This window comes from Patagioenas fasciata, unplaced genomic scaffold (assembly GCF_037038585.1).
Source record: "Patagioenas fasciata isolate bPatFas1 unplaced genomic scaffold, bPatFas1.hap1 Unplaced_2, whole genome shotgun sequence".
Taxonomy (NCBI): domain Eukaryota; kingdom Metazoa; phylum Chordata; class Aves; order Columbiformes; family Columbidae; genus Patagioenas; species Patagioenas fasciata.
Window position 1 is genome coordinate 1729675 of NW_027288621.1, and position 12726 is coordinate 1742400.

The 12726-nt window shown below is 58.7% G+C and overlaps 1 long non-coding RNA gene across 1 annotated transcript; it reads left to right on the forward strand.

Annotated features, from left to right (window-relative positions):
• The first annotated feature begins 6117 nt into the window (after positions 1-6117).
• On the forward strand, positions 6118-6725 carry LOC139826795 (uncharacterized). Its single transcript, XR_011736931.1, has 3 exons — positions 6118-6211; positions 6534-6599; positions 6688-6725. It is a non-coding gene; the product is annotated as an uncharacterized lncRNA (long non-coding RNA).
• The last annotated feature ends 6001 nt before the right edge of the window (positions 6726-12726 follow it).

A 12726-nucleotide genomic window follows, 5' to 3' on the forward strand; every position in this document is an offset into this window, starting at 1 on the left:
AGTGCGGCCACTTGGGGTGCACAAATGGGGTTTGAGAGGGGCTGTTGCCCCCCTGGAGCTCTGCCTGGAGATCTCTCTGCAGAGGTCCCTGGACAGGATGCCTCTTCCTCAGTCAGCGCTGGCAAAAACTATCTGGGGACACGCTCCATCCTCTGGAACTCTTCCTCGTGTGACTCGCAGCTCACGTGTGACAGCGCTGCTCGAAACTTGGCCGTCTCTAAGAACCGGCTTGCTTTGGGATGTGGGCTTCACTCTCAGGAATCATGGCAGCCCTGCTTTCTGTGTTGGAGTCTGCAACTTCAGTTCACAGAGCAGGAGGATCTTGCAATGGCTGTGTAGATAGCAGCACCGTTTCTGAGGCATCAGAGGAGATGTCAGAGCTATCAGGCTGAGGGACGGGAATCCCAGCAAAAGATTGCCCGTGTTTCAAAAGGGAGGCAGCCGTGCCCGCTGGAGAACCTCTCTCACAGCTCCATCCCCAGCAAAGAGCTGTCTCTAGAGCAGTTCGTGCTGCTTACAGGCAAGATCACCTTTGCATTTGAACCGCCTTCTTGTACAGAGGACAGGAAACATACTCTGGTTTATGTCTTTATAGCTGAAAAGGCCAGGACAGTGTTCATGGGGGAGCAAGCGATGAGCACATTTCCTGGTCAGCAGCCGCTGGCTCGTGCCAGCAGTCAAGAGAGGCAGAAGAAATCCCTTCAGAACAGCTCCCTCTCCAAAGGCATCCGTCTGCCTTGATCAACCGCGGGGAAAGGCATCCTAAACCGGGCACTTTGGCCTTGTTTTCAGCCCAGGTTCCCAGGTGCTGGTGCACTCGTGAGCCAGTCACTGCACATCTGCCACGAAGGGGAATTGCCTCCGAGGCCGCTGTGCCGTGGGGAAAGGAACGGATTAAACATCGGGAGAGTTTGATTGAGTACACAACATGGATAAAGCCACTCTCTCTGTAATTAAAACTGAGGGTATTTAATTCAGTGAAATGAGATTTCATTCCCCATGACCTGTCTGATTGTATTTTGCATCTGGGCAGGGTCTGCAGTGACTGCCACAACATTTGAGGTGTCACCAGCTGTGTTGTAGGTGGTAAAGCGGGAAAGGCAGGAGGGACCCTCAGCATCTCCCATCCCGTGGATAACTTCATCACAATGACCAGGGCGGCGCCCGCTGGCTCCTGGGGCAGCTGTTGCCGGGCAACCAAGACACTGTATTGTCCCCTGTCACCTGTGCCCCTCGCCCATTTGGTCACTGGCTGTGGTGGGATCACTTGCCGTGGTGGGATCACTGTGGTGGTGGACTCGTTTTGGCAGTTGGATCGCTTTTGGTGGTGGGATCGCTATTGGTGGTTGCATCACTTTTGATGGTGGGTTCACTATTGGTGGTTGAACCACTTCTGGTGGTGGGATCGCTATTGGTGGTTGCATCACTTTCGGTGGTTTGATCACTTTCAGCACTTGGATCTGTTCGGTGACTGGATCACTTTCTGTGGCAAGAAGGAGGAGGACAAAGGCTGCTGGCTGCCATTCCCTCCAACATCACCTCCGGACAGAAAAGCTCCCGCCTTCCCACATCAGGCTCCGTGTTTTCCAGCGGAGCAGCAGCGATGGCAACACTCGGTCTGTTGGAGCTGCTGAACGCCACCATCGGGACACCCCATATGGGGGCTGTCGACTTGGTGGCCCTGCACAAGTTGCTCGAGGCCATCATCGGGCAGCTGGGCCAGCAGGAGTCGCCTGTCCTGGAGCCAGGGCAGAGCCCGACCCCCAGCCTGGCAAAGGACCAGGACAGCAAGGCCCAGCCTGGCCAGGAGAAGGAGGAGGACGGAGCCCTGGGCACCGGGCAGCAGCTCTGGAAACCAGAGGAGCAGCTGGATGAGAAGGACACGCTGGAGGGGACCAGGAGCAACTCCGAAGTCTCCTCCATGGCCAAGGAGCTGATGCCAAAAACAACAGAAGAGAAGGAGAGAGCTGTCTCCAAGGTAGATGCTCTTGCTGGTCCCTGGGTGCTCCCCCACAAGACGTCCCCTCCTCTGGGCTCCGCGCTGCCCTCGTGCCGCCCTCAGCCCAAGGGCTGGGTTAAGCCCGAGCTCCCGCAGCAGAGCACAGCGGGGTCCAGGTCCCCAGGGACCCTCCCCTGGGGTCACCCCCCACCCACTCTCCCAGGAAAGGGTTTCGCTCCAGGATCTGTGGGAGGAGATCAACAAGTTTAAGGAGGTGCAGTCTGGCCTGGCAGAGGACGTGCGGGAGATGAAGGAGGCGATGCAGGAAACGCATTCTGGAATGGAACAGGACATGCGGGAGATGAAGGAGGAGATGCAGAAGGGGCATTCTGGCCTGGCAGAGGACATCCAGGAGATGAAGGAGGTGCATGTTGGCCTGACAGAGGACATGCGGGCCATGCAGGAGGCGCATTCTGGCCTTGCAGAGGACATCCAGGAGATACAGGAGACCCTTGGCCTGGTGAGCGTCCCCTGGTGCCCCGGGAGAGAGCTGGGCCCTTGTACCCTCCCTGTTCCTGCTGCCCTGTCACACTGTGCCCGTGCCCCACGGCCATCGGTGTCACCAGCGTGAAGGGAAGCAGGAGGGAAGAGTGGGAAGGGTGTCCCAAGAGTTGCTAAGGCACTTCTGAACTAGAGAGCCATCCAAACAGAACCATGGGAAGGGAAGGAGGAGAGATAAAGCTCTGCCTGCGCAATTCAGCCGCGGCCTCCAGGCACAGCCCTGCCCAGCGTCCCTCTGCCTCGTGCCCCAGTTCATTTGGGGATGCTCTTTAAATCCCGCTCCCACATTTGAACGGGTGTCTCTCTCCTCGCCCAGCTCCAGGGGAAGCCCCAGGACGCTGCCGGGCTGCGCAGGGACAGGAGGCGGCTGCATCCCCCGCTCCCTCGGGGACACCAGCCCTCCTGCCTCGGGGCACAGTCTGTGGGTTGGGGGTGCTGGGCAGCAATGCTGGGGCTCCCATCCCTGGAGGTCCCGTCCCCCCGGCTCTATGGCCGGTCTGAGCCCATGATCCCTTTGCATTTGGGCTCTCATGTTCAACATGGGTTTGGCCCCGCGAGATGGTGGTTTGGGGATGGGGACTGAGGACACGGCGGGAGGTTCTGGGGTCTGTCCTCACGGCTGCCCAGCTGCTAGTAACCCTGCTGCCCTTTGCCTCTTCTTCCCAGGAGGGTGCTGGGGGCCAGTCTGCCCCCGCCGAGCCCACCCAGGTAGCCATGGATACCCAGGCCAGGAAGCGCTCCGCACTGGGGCCGAAGGGACGTGGGACACAGCCTGGGATGGAGACCAGCAAGGGGACTGCAAGGTCTGGCTCCCCGGGGATGCAAGCAGGGACACAGGGGGAACCAGTGACCCCTGTGAAGTTGTCAGGCACTCCCTCTGCTCACGCAGGATCTTGTGGTGCCGGCGCCACCACCCCGGGGTTGCAGCCAGGATCCCCGGGCACCCAGGCCAGCACCTCGGGGATGCAGCCACGATCACCTGGGACCCACACCACCACCCCTGGGGTGCAGCCTGGGTCCTCCAGCTCCCAAGCCACCATCCCAGGGGATGCCCAAGAGCCGGCCAAGCCCTGGGGCTCCACCAGCACCTCCAGCTACGAGTCGGAGATGCGGGAGGTTCTCTCCCAGGTTGGGCAGCTCGGCCACCTCTGCGCTGGTCTGAAGGAGCAGGTGGAGCAGCTTAAATCTACCAAAGCAGAACATTCAGATCTTGACAACGTGCGCCGGCTCTTCCCAGAGGGAGGTGAGAGCACCGGGGGGCTGGTGGGGGTTGTTTGGCGTGGGGACACCCTGGGTCAGGGGTTCGTCATGCTCAGAGCCTGGCCCCAAGGCTGAGACCCCCTCACCGACAGCACATCCCCTTGCACCATGTCCCTCTAGGCCGGCAGAGCATCACCAGCATCCTGGCCGACCTCAAGTGCCAGGTGGCCTTCCTGCAAGACATGGCCAGGGTCCTCCATGGGCAGGAGGAGAAGGTGAGCCAGCAGCAGTCCCCGAGGGGCTGTGGGGATGCCAGTTTGGGCAGGGAGGGGGCAGCCAAAGGGTCCTTGTGCCAGAATGACACAGGGGGCTGTGCCCTCACTGCCCCCACTGCCGTTCACAGATCAGGAAGGTGGAGGATACTCCCAGAAAGATGAAGGCGGCTGGAGCCGGCAGGAAAGCAGACGGCAGCGGCCAGATGACCCAACAGCCGCGGTAAAAGGATGGGAGAGGGTTTCCTACCCCGCAGGGCTGCGAGGGAGCCTGGGGTCTGGGAGCATCCCAGTTTGGGGGCCGAGGGACACCCCCACGAAGGCTAAACCTGCCCCTGCCCCCGTCTCACTGGCCAGGCCCAAGGGACAGAAGGTCAAGGCAGAGCGGAAGGAGTTGGGGAAGCAGCAGGAGCCAACCCAGGCCGAGCTGGAGCAGTTTGTGGCCGAGTATGTGAATAAGTTGGTGATGGAGACAGCTGAGCAGCTGCAGGCAGATGTGAGGCCCGGGGGCAGTGCTCCCAGCCCCTGCTGGCTCGGGGGGAGTCCTGGCAGTGTCCCGGCCACATTCCCTGGCCGGATGGGGCCGTGGAGCCTCCACGGCACCTGGGCTTGTGGGCGGCATCCAATGCGGCTCAGAGCTGATTCCTCCTCCCCTACCAGCAGCTGGAGGAGCCGAGGGCGATGGCACAGAGCGGGGGACACGAGCACGCAGGGTGCCCCGGCTGCAACTGGGACACCAGGGCGCTGCTGGGGAAGCTCCTCCAGTACTGCGAGAAGCTCGAGGAGCAGCTGGAATCCCTGGCCCAGAAGGCGGGCAGCAAGGTGGAGAGTTACCCGAAGTGGAGGAAACAGGTAAGGAGACACGGTGTAGGGGGCTTGAGCTGCCAGGACCCCCCAGGCATTTCTGCTTTGCTGTAACGTGGGGGAACCCCTCGCTGCCCCCCTAATTGGCTTGTGGGAGTCAGCAGCATGGAAGGGAATTAAAGCCTTGGAGCAAATGTCCTGCTTGCACTGAGAGCCCGCAGCCACCAGCCAAAATACCCTGGGTCTGTCCCCGCGGGGCAGCCACCCCCTGGCTCAGCACCGCCTTGTCCTCTTAGTCCCTGCAGCAGGACGAGCAGCTCAAGTGCCTCCAGGCCAGCATCATGCAGCTCGAAAAGGACTATGAGAAGTTCAGCTCGGCCCTTGCAAACCTCCAGCAGGATGGCCAGCAGGAGCAGAAGGACATCAAGGTGGGTGGCTGTAACCCGCAGGCAGAGCCCAGGCTGGGACCCCAAGGGATCTGTCCGCCTGCCACCCTGCTCGCAGCCCTGCACAGCTTCCCGATTCCTTTCCTGGAGGTTTCTGATGGGGTGGGGAGGGGAGGCAGGGGGTGCTCGGCTGGCCGGGGGGCAGCTCCGACCCTGCCGTGGCGTCACGGGCTGCTGTCTGCCTTGGGAGGCTCTGTCCCAGTCCCTGGAGAGGCTCAAGAAGCAGAAAGCAGACAAGGAGCAGCTGCTGGTGCTGGGAATCGATGAGGTAGGGGCTCGAGGGGCCCTGGTGCCAGCCAAGGGTGTCCCGGGCAGGGTGACAAACGCCCCTTGTCCCTTGGGTGCCGGCTGGCAGAACCAGCCGGGGGAGGGAGGATTTCCAGCCCGGCTGCGGGTCCCTTGCCAGGTCCCTCTGTGACCCCGAGTGCCTTTGGCTGGTGGGAGCAACCCCACGGGGGTGATGGGGTGAACAGGGCCACGTAGCCACTTCTCCCTCTCACGTTGTCCCTGGATCCTGTCCCCACCGCTCTCCCGCCTTTCCCCGTTGCTAGAAAGCAGACAAAGCCGCCCTGGCTGACAAAGTCAGTCGCAGCCAGTTTGAGGCGTGCGAGGAGCGGCTGAACAAGGCGGTGGAGGAGGTGACGATGCCGGGTGACGGGCCAGGAGGAGGGCTGGCACCAGTTCCAGAAAGAGCTGCAGAGACAGATGGACTGCAAGGTGAGGGCTCGTCCCCTCTACGCAGAACTGGCACCTTGGGGGCCTGGCAGCCTGAGGCAGCATCCTTGCGAGGGTGCCCCCTCCCGGCTGTCCCCCTGGGGACCGCCATGTCCCATCCTGGGGTAGATGGCTGAGGGTGTCACCCGTCTACAGCTGGACCGCTGGGAGCTGGGGGCGTTCCGGGAGCAGCAGGAGGAGCGGTGGAAGAGCCTCAGCGGGCAGCTCCAGAAGGCGCTGCAGCCAGAGCGTGACGATGCCGCTGGGATTAGGAAGTGAGTGCGATGAGGACCGCGGTGCCTTTGGCAGTGCCGGCCCTGTTCCTGCTGGCTGTCCCAGCTCGTGCCGCTGTGGTACCCTGGCGTGGGAGCCGTGTGGGCAGCGCCCCTGGGGATGCTGAGCAAGTGGCTGTGCCTTGTGCTCCTGCCAGCTGCAGCTTCCCAGTGATGGAGGGGGCACAATGAGGGGGCACGTGTGGGAGGAGCCCTCCCGAACCAATCTTGAGGGGTGGGTGCAGAGGCTTTTTGTGGCAGAGGACGGTGTGCAGGTGGGGCTGTGCCCCCCAGGAGCTCCCCAGCCCTTTTCTCCTCTCTCCAGGCAGCTGCTGCCTGGTTTCCATTGCCTGTCCTGCGACCGGCCCCTCCACACGCTGGCGCCTGGACCGTAACTGCCCCCTGACCCCTCCCTGGCGTCGAGTGACACATGGGGTGCCACCTGCCGGGCACTGAGCACCCCGTGTCCTGTCCCACAGGGAGCGGACGGGCGAGTGCAGGTACCCCACTGTTCCGCAGAGCTGCGGGGGCCCACACACCCTCATGCCCCCGCGCTTCCAGCCCCAACCGCCCAGCACCCCACGGCCGTCCCCATCCGGCGCCCGCAGCCCCAACAAGGTAGGGATGACGGAGGTGGGGAGGGGGATGCTGAGCCTGCGGGGGGATCCATCCGTGCCTCAGTTTCCCCAGGGAGAGCTGGCTGGGGGAGGGTTGCTGGGGGATGCGGAGTGGGGCCCCGTGTTTGGGTCACACGCTCTCCCCTTCCCAGAAGGACACGATGCAGCTGTCGGGCCAGGACGGCACTGATGGGAACCGGCAGGACGAGCAGCTCTCCATGATGGGGGCCTCTCAGCTGCCGACAACGCCAAGGGCCACCCCAGACACCACGACCTCGAGGAGCCGGCCAGGTATGGCCCTGTCAGGGGACCGGGGGGCAGAGGACACCCTGCTGTCTGGGGGGACGGGTCTGTGCCCGCAGCTGGGCAGGGCGGGACGGGGGTCTGGGGTCTGGGCTGGGATGGGGGAGCAGCACGGACTGCTGGGGCAGCCGCTCCTCGTGGTGGAGCTGGAGGGAGCTGGGGGGACATGGGGGATGGTGCTGGCAGTGTGGGACAACAGCCTGCGTGCTTCAGGGTGGGGGCAGCGACTGCAATAAATGGCTATGGGCAACCAAGTGCCGGTGTGGTCTGAGTGGGGGTCCCTGGGGCAGGATGGCAGAAAGCCCCGCTGTGTTTGCTTTTCAGGAGAAAAATTAGTGCTAAAAAGGCACTTTGGGGGTGCCCAGGTGGATCCGGTGTTATCCAGGGCCCCCCAGAGGGAGCACTGGCAGCAAACTGGTGGGCACCAGGGCAGAGCCAGCAAAGGCCCATCCTGCACCCCGGGTGGGGCTGAGGCGTCCATGGGCTTCAGAAACACCCGCTGGGACTAACTGGGGGCACGGGGTGAGGGGGTAACCAGGGGGCTGTGCAAGAAGCCGGGCTGACGGTCGGCAGCCAGAGGAGGGGAGCGCTTTGCTCTGGGTCGGGGGACCCAGAACTGGGGGCACGCAGCAGCTCCGCGCCCCGCCCCGGGGTGCCCACAGCCCCATGTCGCAGCACTTTGCAGCCGCAGGAAAGCGCCCGGCACTTCCGGTTGATGGGCGCTCTGGTCACGCCCACAGCCCTCGGCTGACAGACGGGGCCCTCGTTTAATGAAACGCCTGGGAGCAGAGAAGCTTCTGGAGCACTGACCGTATACGGGCCCAGCTCAGATTCCCTTGGGCTTGACAAGGAGGCTGTGGGACCTTCCGGCGGTTTCGGTGCGGGGCTGTGGGCGGAGCGTTGTCCTCAGACTGCGGACCCTGCGGGAGCTCCCCGGGCAGAGCCCCCCCTGCCCCACCGGCCGGTGGTTGTGTCTGCTGGGGACCCTGCGGAGCCACCAGCTTTCGTGAGTGGGGATGTGCCTTTGGAATTGTCATTCAAAAGGTAGATGAGCACAGCTCGGCTTCAGCCAGGACGCCTCTGTGCCTTTAGTTTTTGTTTTTCCCTCACCTTCCCTTTCGTGCGGAGCGGCCCGGGATGGGGGGGTGTGGGTGTGTGTGCTGAGGGAACACCTCGTACCCAGCAGCCTGCTCCGTGCCGCTGCTCCTTGTCTCTGCATTTATATACGATACACAAATGAAAAGCAAACGGGGGGGGGTGCGTGGGAGCAGGAGTGGCTGGGGGCTCCCGGGCCGGGCCTGACGCCTGCAGCGCCTCACGCTTTCCCGCTCCCGTCGCGCCGCCATCTTCGGTGTGGGCAGTGAAGCCGCCGCACTGAGGCTGTGCCTCGTGCCACCGGGTAGGAGGGGAGCTGGTCGCTCTGGGAGCCGCTCTTGGGAAGCGGGCGGCACACCCCGCCGAGGAGGGGGAGTTAACGTCCTTCGAGTCCTCCTCCTCGGGTACCGGCGCCGTTCGGGCGGTGGCTGATGAGGTGTCTGTGGCGGGGCGGGGAGAGCGCGGCCGCTGTGCCCTCACTAGAGATGGCGGCGGGGCGGTCTCTCGCGCGGACAGGACGGCGGCCGCGGGGAGCGGCGCTGCAGCCCCTGGCGGAGCTCGTGTGGCTGGGTGAGGGGACGGGACACCCCTCCAGCCTTGCTGCCTGCCAGGGAACCCCCTTCCCCTTTTCCAAACCTCCCGTTCCCCCTCAGCTCAATCCCCCTTTCCCAGCCAGAGGGAACCCGTTCTCTGCCCGGCCACCCCCATCTTGGGGTCACTTGTCCCTGGTTCCTGAGGTTCCGCCGAGAGGGCGTGGGGCGGGTTTGGGTCGGGCTGAGCCGAGGCCCGGCTCCCGGGGGGATGCTCTGCAGGGAACACCCCCCGCCCCAGGAGCGCTGCTGCTCCGGTTTATTTTCATATTTCCCGCCCCTAGCACTGCGCCCCAGCAGTGAACCAGCAGACTGCAGGTACCGAAGGGATCTCCTCCTCCTCCCCACCCCTTAAGGGGCGGTGATCACTGCAGGAGTAAGAAAAGGATGCTGCAGGAGTAAGAAAAGGATGCTGCAGGAGCTGGGGTTGCCTTCTACATCTGTTGTTTCTTGCTTCAGAGCTGTGCCGGGGCTGCAGGACTCTCTGGCCGTGATGGTGAGCGGAAACAACTTTACAATCTGTCAAGTCATAAAACTTCCCAACTCACAAGGTTATAAAGCAGGTATGTTCATTTCGACGTCGGGCGCAAGGGGGATCGTTCCACCGTTCATGCGCAACTTCTAACAATATGAGGTGTGTTTAAATACAGTAAGGTGTTACGTATTCATAATGACCCCAGGAACGCCTCTACATATTCATAACCTTTCCCACTTCTTATTAAAATGAGTCCCAGGTGATCATTTCCATAGTCGCCTCCTTGACCCCTCCCTGTTGCACCTGCGCAGTGCCATCTGGTGGTCTTGAGGAGGGGTCTTTGGATGAAGGCTCCTTCAGCCTCGTCACAGTGAACTCTTTACCTTTGGCTCATTATGTGGAATTGACTGGAACCCAAGCTGCCAAGTCGATTGAAATCAGACTGGTTCCGCCCTTTTGCTGTAAATCTTAGTTATCTCGTCTTCTCAAGTTTACATCTAGGTGCTGTAAAACCTCTTACCTTGGCATTCGACGAGGTTCTGTTTTTTCTTAACATAATGGGTTAGTTAGTTAGTTAGTTCCCTCTATCAGTTTCCCCCTTTTCGGGAAGGTTAGTAAATTCTTGTACTAACATGATGATTCCCTATTTAACCTTTTCTCGGACCACAAGTAAGAAGGCTGCTTCGACAGGAGAAGACTTATCTTTCTCCCTCGAAGAACAAACAAATTCTCATGTTGAACAAAACATTCGTGTTGCTCTTCTGGGGCAGCTGATGACCGGGTGGCTGGTGCCCCGGCAGCAATGGCATCTGTTGGGCTGCAGCGGGAGCTCGCGCTCTTTGGCGTGGTGACCCCGCTCACTGCAGTTCCTAGCACTTTCCTTTTGGGTTTCTTCTTCCCAGTGCGATGGCCAGGTCCAGTTTGGTGTTATTTTTTAAAATCATTAGTTTATACCCCGTTCCTTTTGCTGCCATTTCAGGATCTATAGGCGTGCCTGAGATTTGCATGGCTTGGACTACTGAATGTATTAACCGAACAAAGCACGGGGTCATACGTGGCACAAACAGTAAACCCAGATATGCACGTACTATCATGAAGCCTATTTTCTTCCACCAGGCTCCCCCAGATAAGTTACCCCACCAATGGCTACTAAGTATAGAATTCCATTTCTGTATTGGTACATGTGCAACGCGTTTTATCTCCTCTGCTATTGTCATTATGGCTTCCCCATTGCCATCTCTTTCCAAACAACACTCCGAAGTATTCAGTTTCCCACAGACGCCCCCCTCTCTTCAGCTAAAAGACAATCTCAAGCTACCTGATTTTGGTACACTGCAGCTCTGGTCTGAGACAATTGTCTCGCTATGAGATTCAGTGCCTCAGCCGTCTGGTTGCTTATTATTTCAACCACTGCTTGCAACCGAATAATTTGGTTTAGCATATATATAGGGGCATGCCATCCCCAGTTTCCATCTTGGGCCCATGTGGCTGGATCATAGTATTCAGATATTCTTTGTGCAGGCCATTCACCATCTTTCCAAGTTTGCATTACTCCTATGGGGCATTTATTAAACTCCTCTCTGTTTCAAGTTTTGTCTTGCACTCCCCCTCCATCTGAATAGGCCCTCCTACCAACTTGTGTAAAACAGATCCTCTGTTCTCCTCTAGGGCAGGAGGCAGAGCCTACACCGAGTCCACCTTTCTCTAGGTTAGTTGCTACCCATAATTTCTGCCCTTGGATTTCACACTTCTCCAATTTTGTTCTATCGTAACATCCAGAATTAATACGAGTGTGATAATTTAGAACATACTGGGTTAGTCTTCCTATTCTCACACGCTCGTAGCACTTGGTACAGGGATTAGCCAGGCTAAGTTGGGAACAATAAGTCACCGCTCCTGGCAAGAGGATCAGGTCCAGGTTTCCACGCTCTCTGGCCGAGCAGGTTGCAGCCAGCAGCCGAGTTCATCATCTTCTCGGCAGCGAGGGCCGTGTCCCCGCCTTTCCTGTTTTTGTTGTTAGTGTGGCGATTATCGTTTCCCAACTCTTAGCCTTCACTTCCTAGGAACAACAGGAGCAACACGGAATTTGATTTCTCTGTCTGCACTCTATTCTTTTCATCACTGGCGGACTCTCTAAATTCCCATTCACCCCTTCAGTAAATACCTCCCACCATTCTTGGCTATTTTTTTTCTATTCTTCCAGTGGCAACTAGAATCCTCAACCGAGCTCTGGTTTCCTGATCTTCTATTCTTAGACATTCATTACACAATCCTGTTGGTAAGTTCCCTTTGTGGATATGCTTATACCACAGTCTATTTACAACCCCGAGTCAACTTCAATTTCAGTTCGCCCGGTTCTTGAGATACTTTCAAGGTTCTTTCTTCCGTCAGGGGTCCTTTAGCTTGAGAGACGTGTGTCCATCTTTTCTCTGCCCTCCAAACAGCTGGTTCTGTAGTTAACAAAACAAGAAAAAGGCCCCTCCCATCATGGGGTTGAAGTTTCTTCTTTCCAGGTTTTCATTAGTGTTGCCCCCATATCTACCAAAAATTCTACTTGTTTGTTCTTTTGGGTTTCTTCTTCCCAAAGCGGGAAGCACCACCCAGGCTGGTCCCCCAGAAGGACCAAAAGGTGATTGTGAAAAACAGAGTTTTCCAGGTTGCACCCGGGTTACCCTCTGTGGTGTTTCGCAGGCTTTCTTCACTCTAGAATGGCGAATCCAGGCATTCTGTTCTCTAATATTGGTAGCAGGCAGGGGGTCTTGAAATGGACCTTCCTATTATGGTTTCAAAGTTCTCTGCAAAAGACTTCACATACTCGTCAGTAAAATGTGGCCCTCAATCAGAGGATCTAACAGCTGGGACTCCAAGCCTTGGTATTATTTTGTGTATCAATGTTCTAGTCACCTCCTAAGCTTTTCCTGTCCTGGTAGGGAACGCTTCTGGCCAACCTGAAAAAACATCAGTTAATACCAACAAATATTGGTACCCCCCTTTTCCTGGGAGTTCTGAACAATCAGTTTGCCATTGTGGTCCAGGCCCATTCCCTTTCCCCATTTGACCCATTTCTAGCTTGGGCGTATTTTTGGGATTAGTCTGGAGGCAAAGATCACACCGCTGTCACCTCTTCCACAGTGACAGACAAATCTCTAACTCCTGTTTCCCTAATCAAATGTTTGCGTAGTGGTTCTAGTCCCCAAGGCCCCTTCTTCTGTTCTTCCCTTCCTAAAGGCCAAACCAGATGAGAGGGGGTGGTAAGTTTTCCCTGGGGCGTTTGAGCCCACCCTTCCTTATGATGTGATTCCTTTAAATCTACGATGAGTTTCGATTCTCTTTAGTACACTCTGGCTTACCTGTTAGAGACCTGCCCACCAAGGACGAGAGCACTTTGTGTTTTTACCTTGTGCTGAGCCGTTTGGTTTGCCTCTGTGTCCGCCAGCC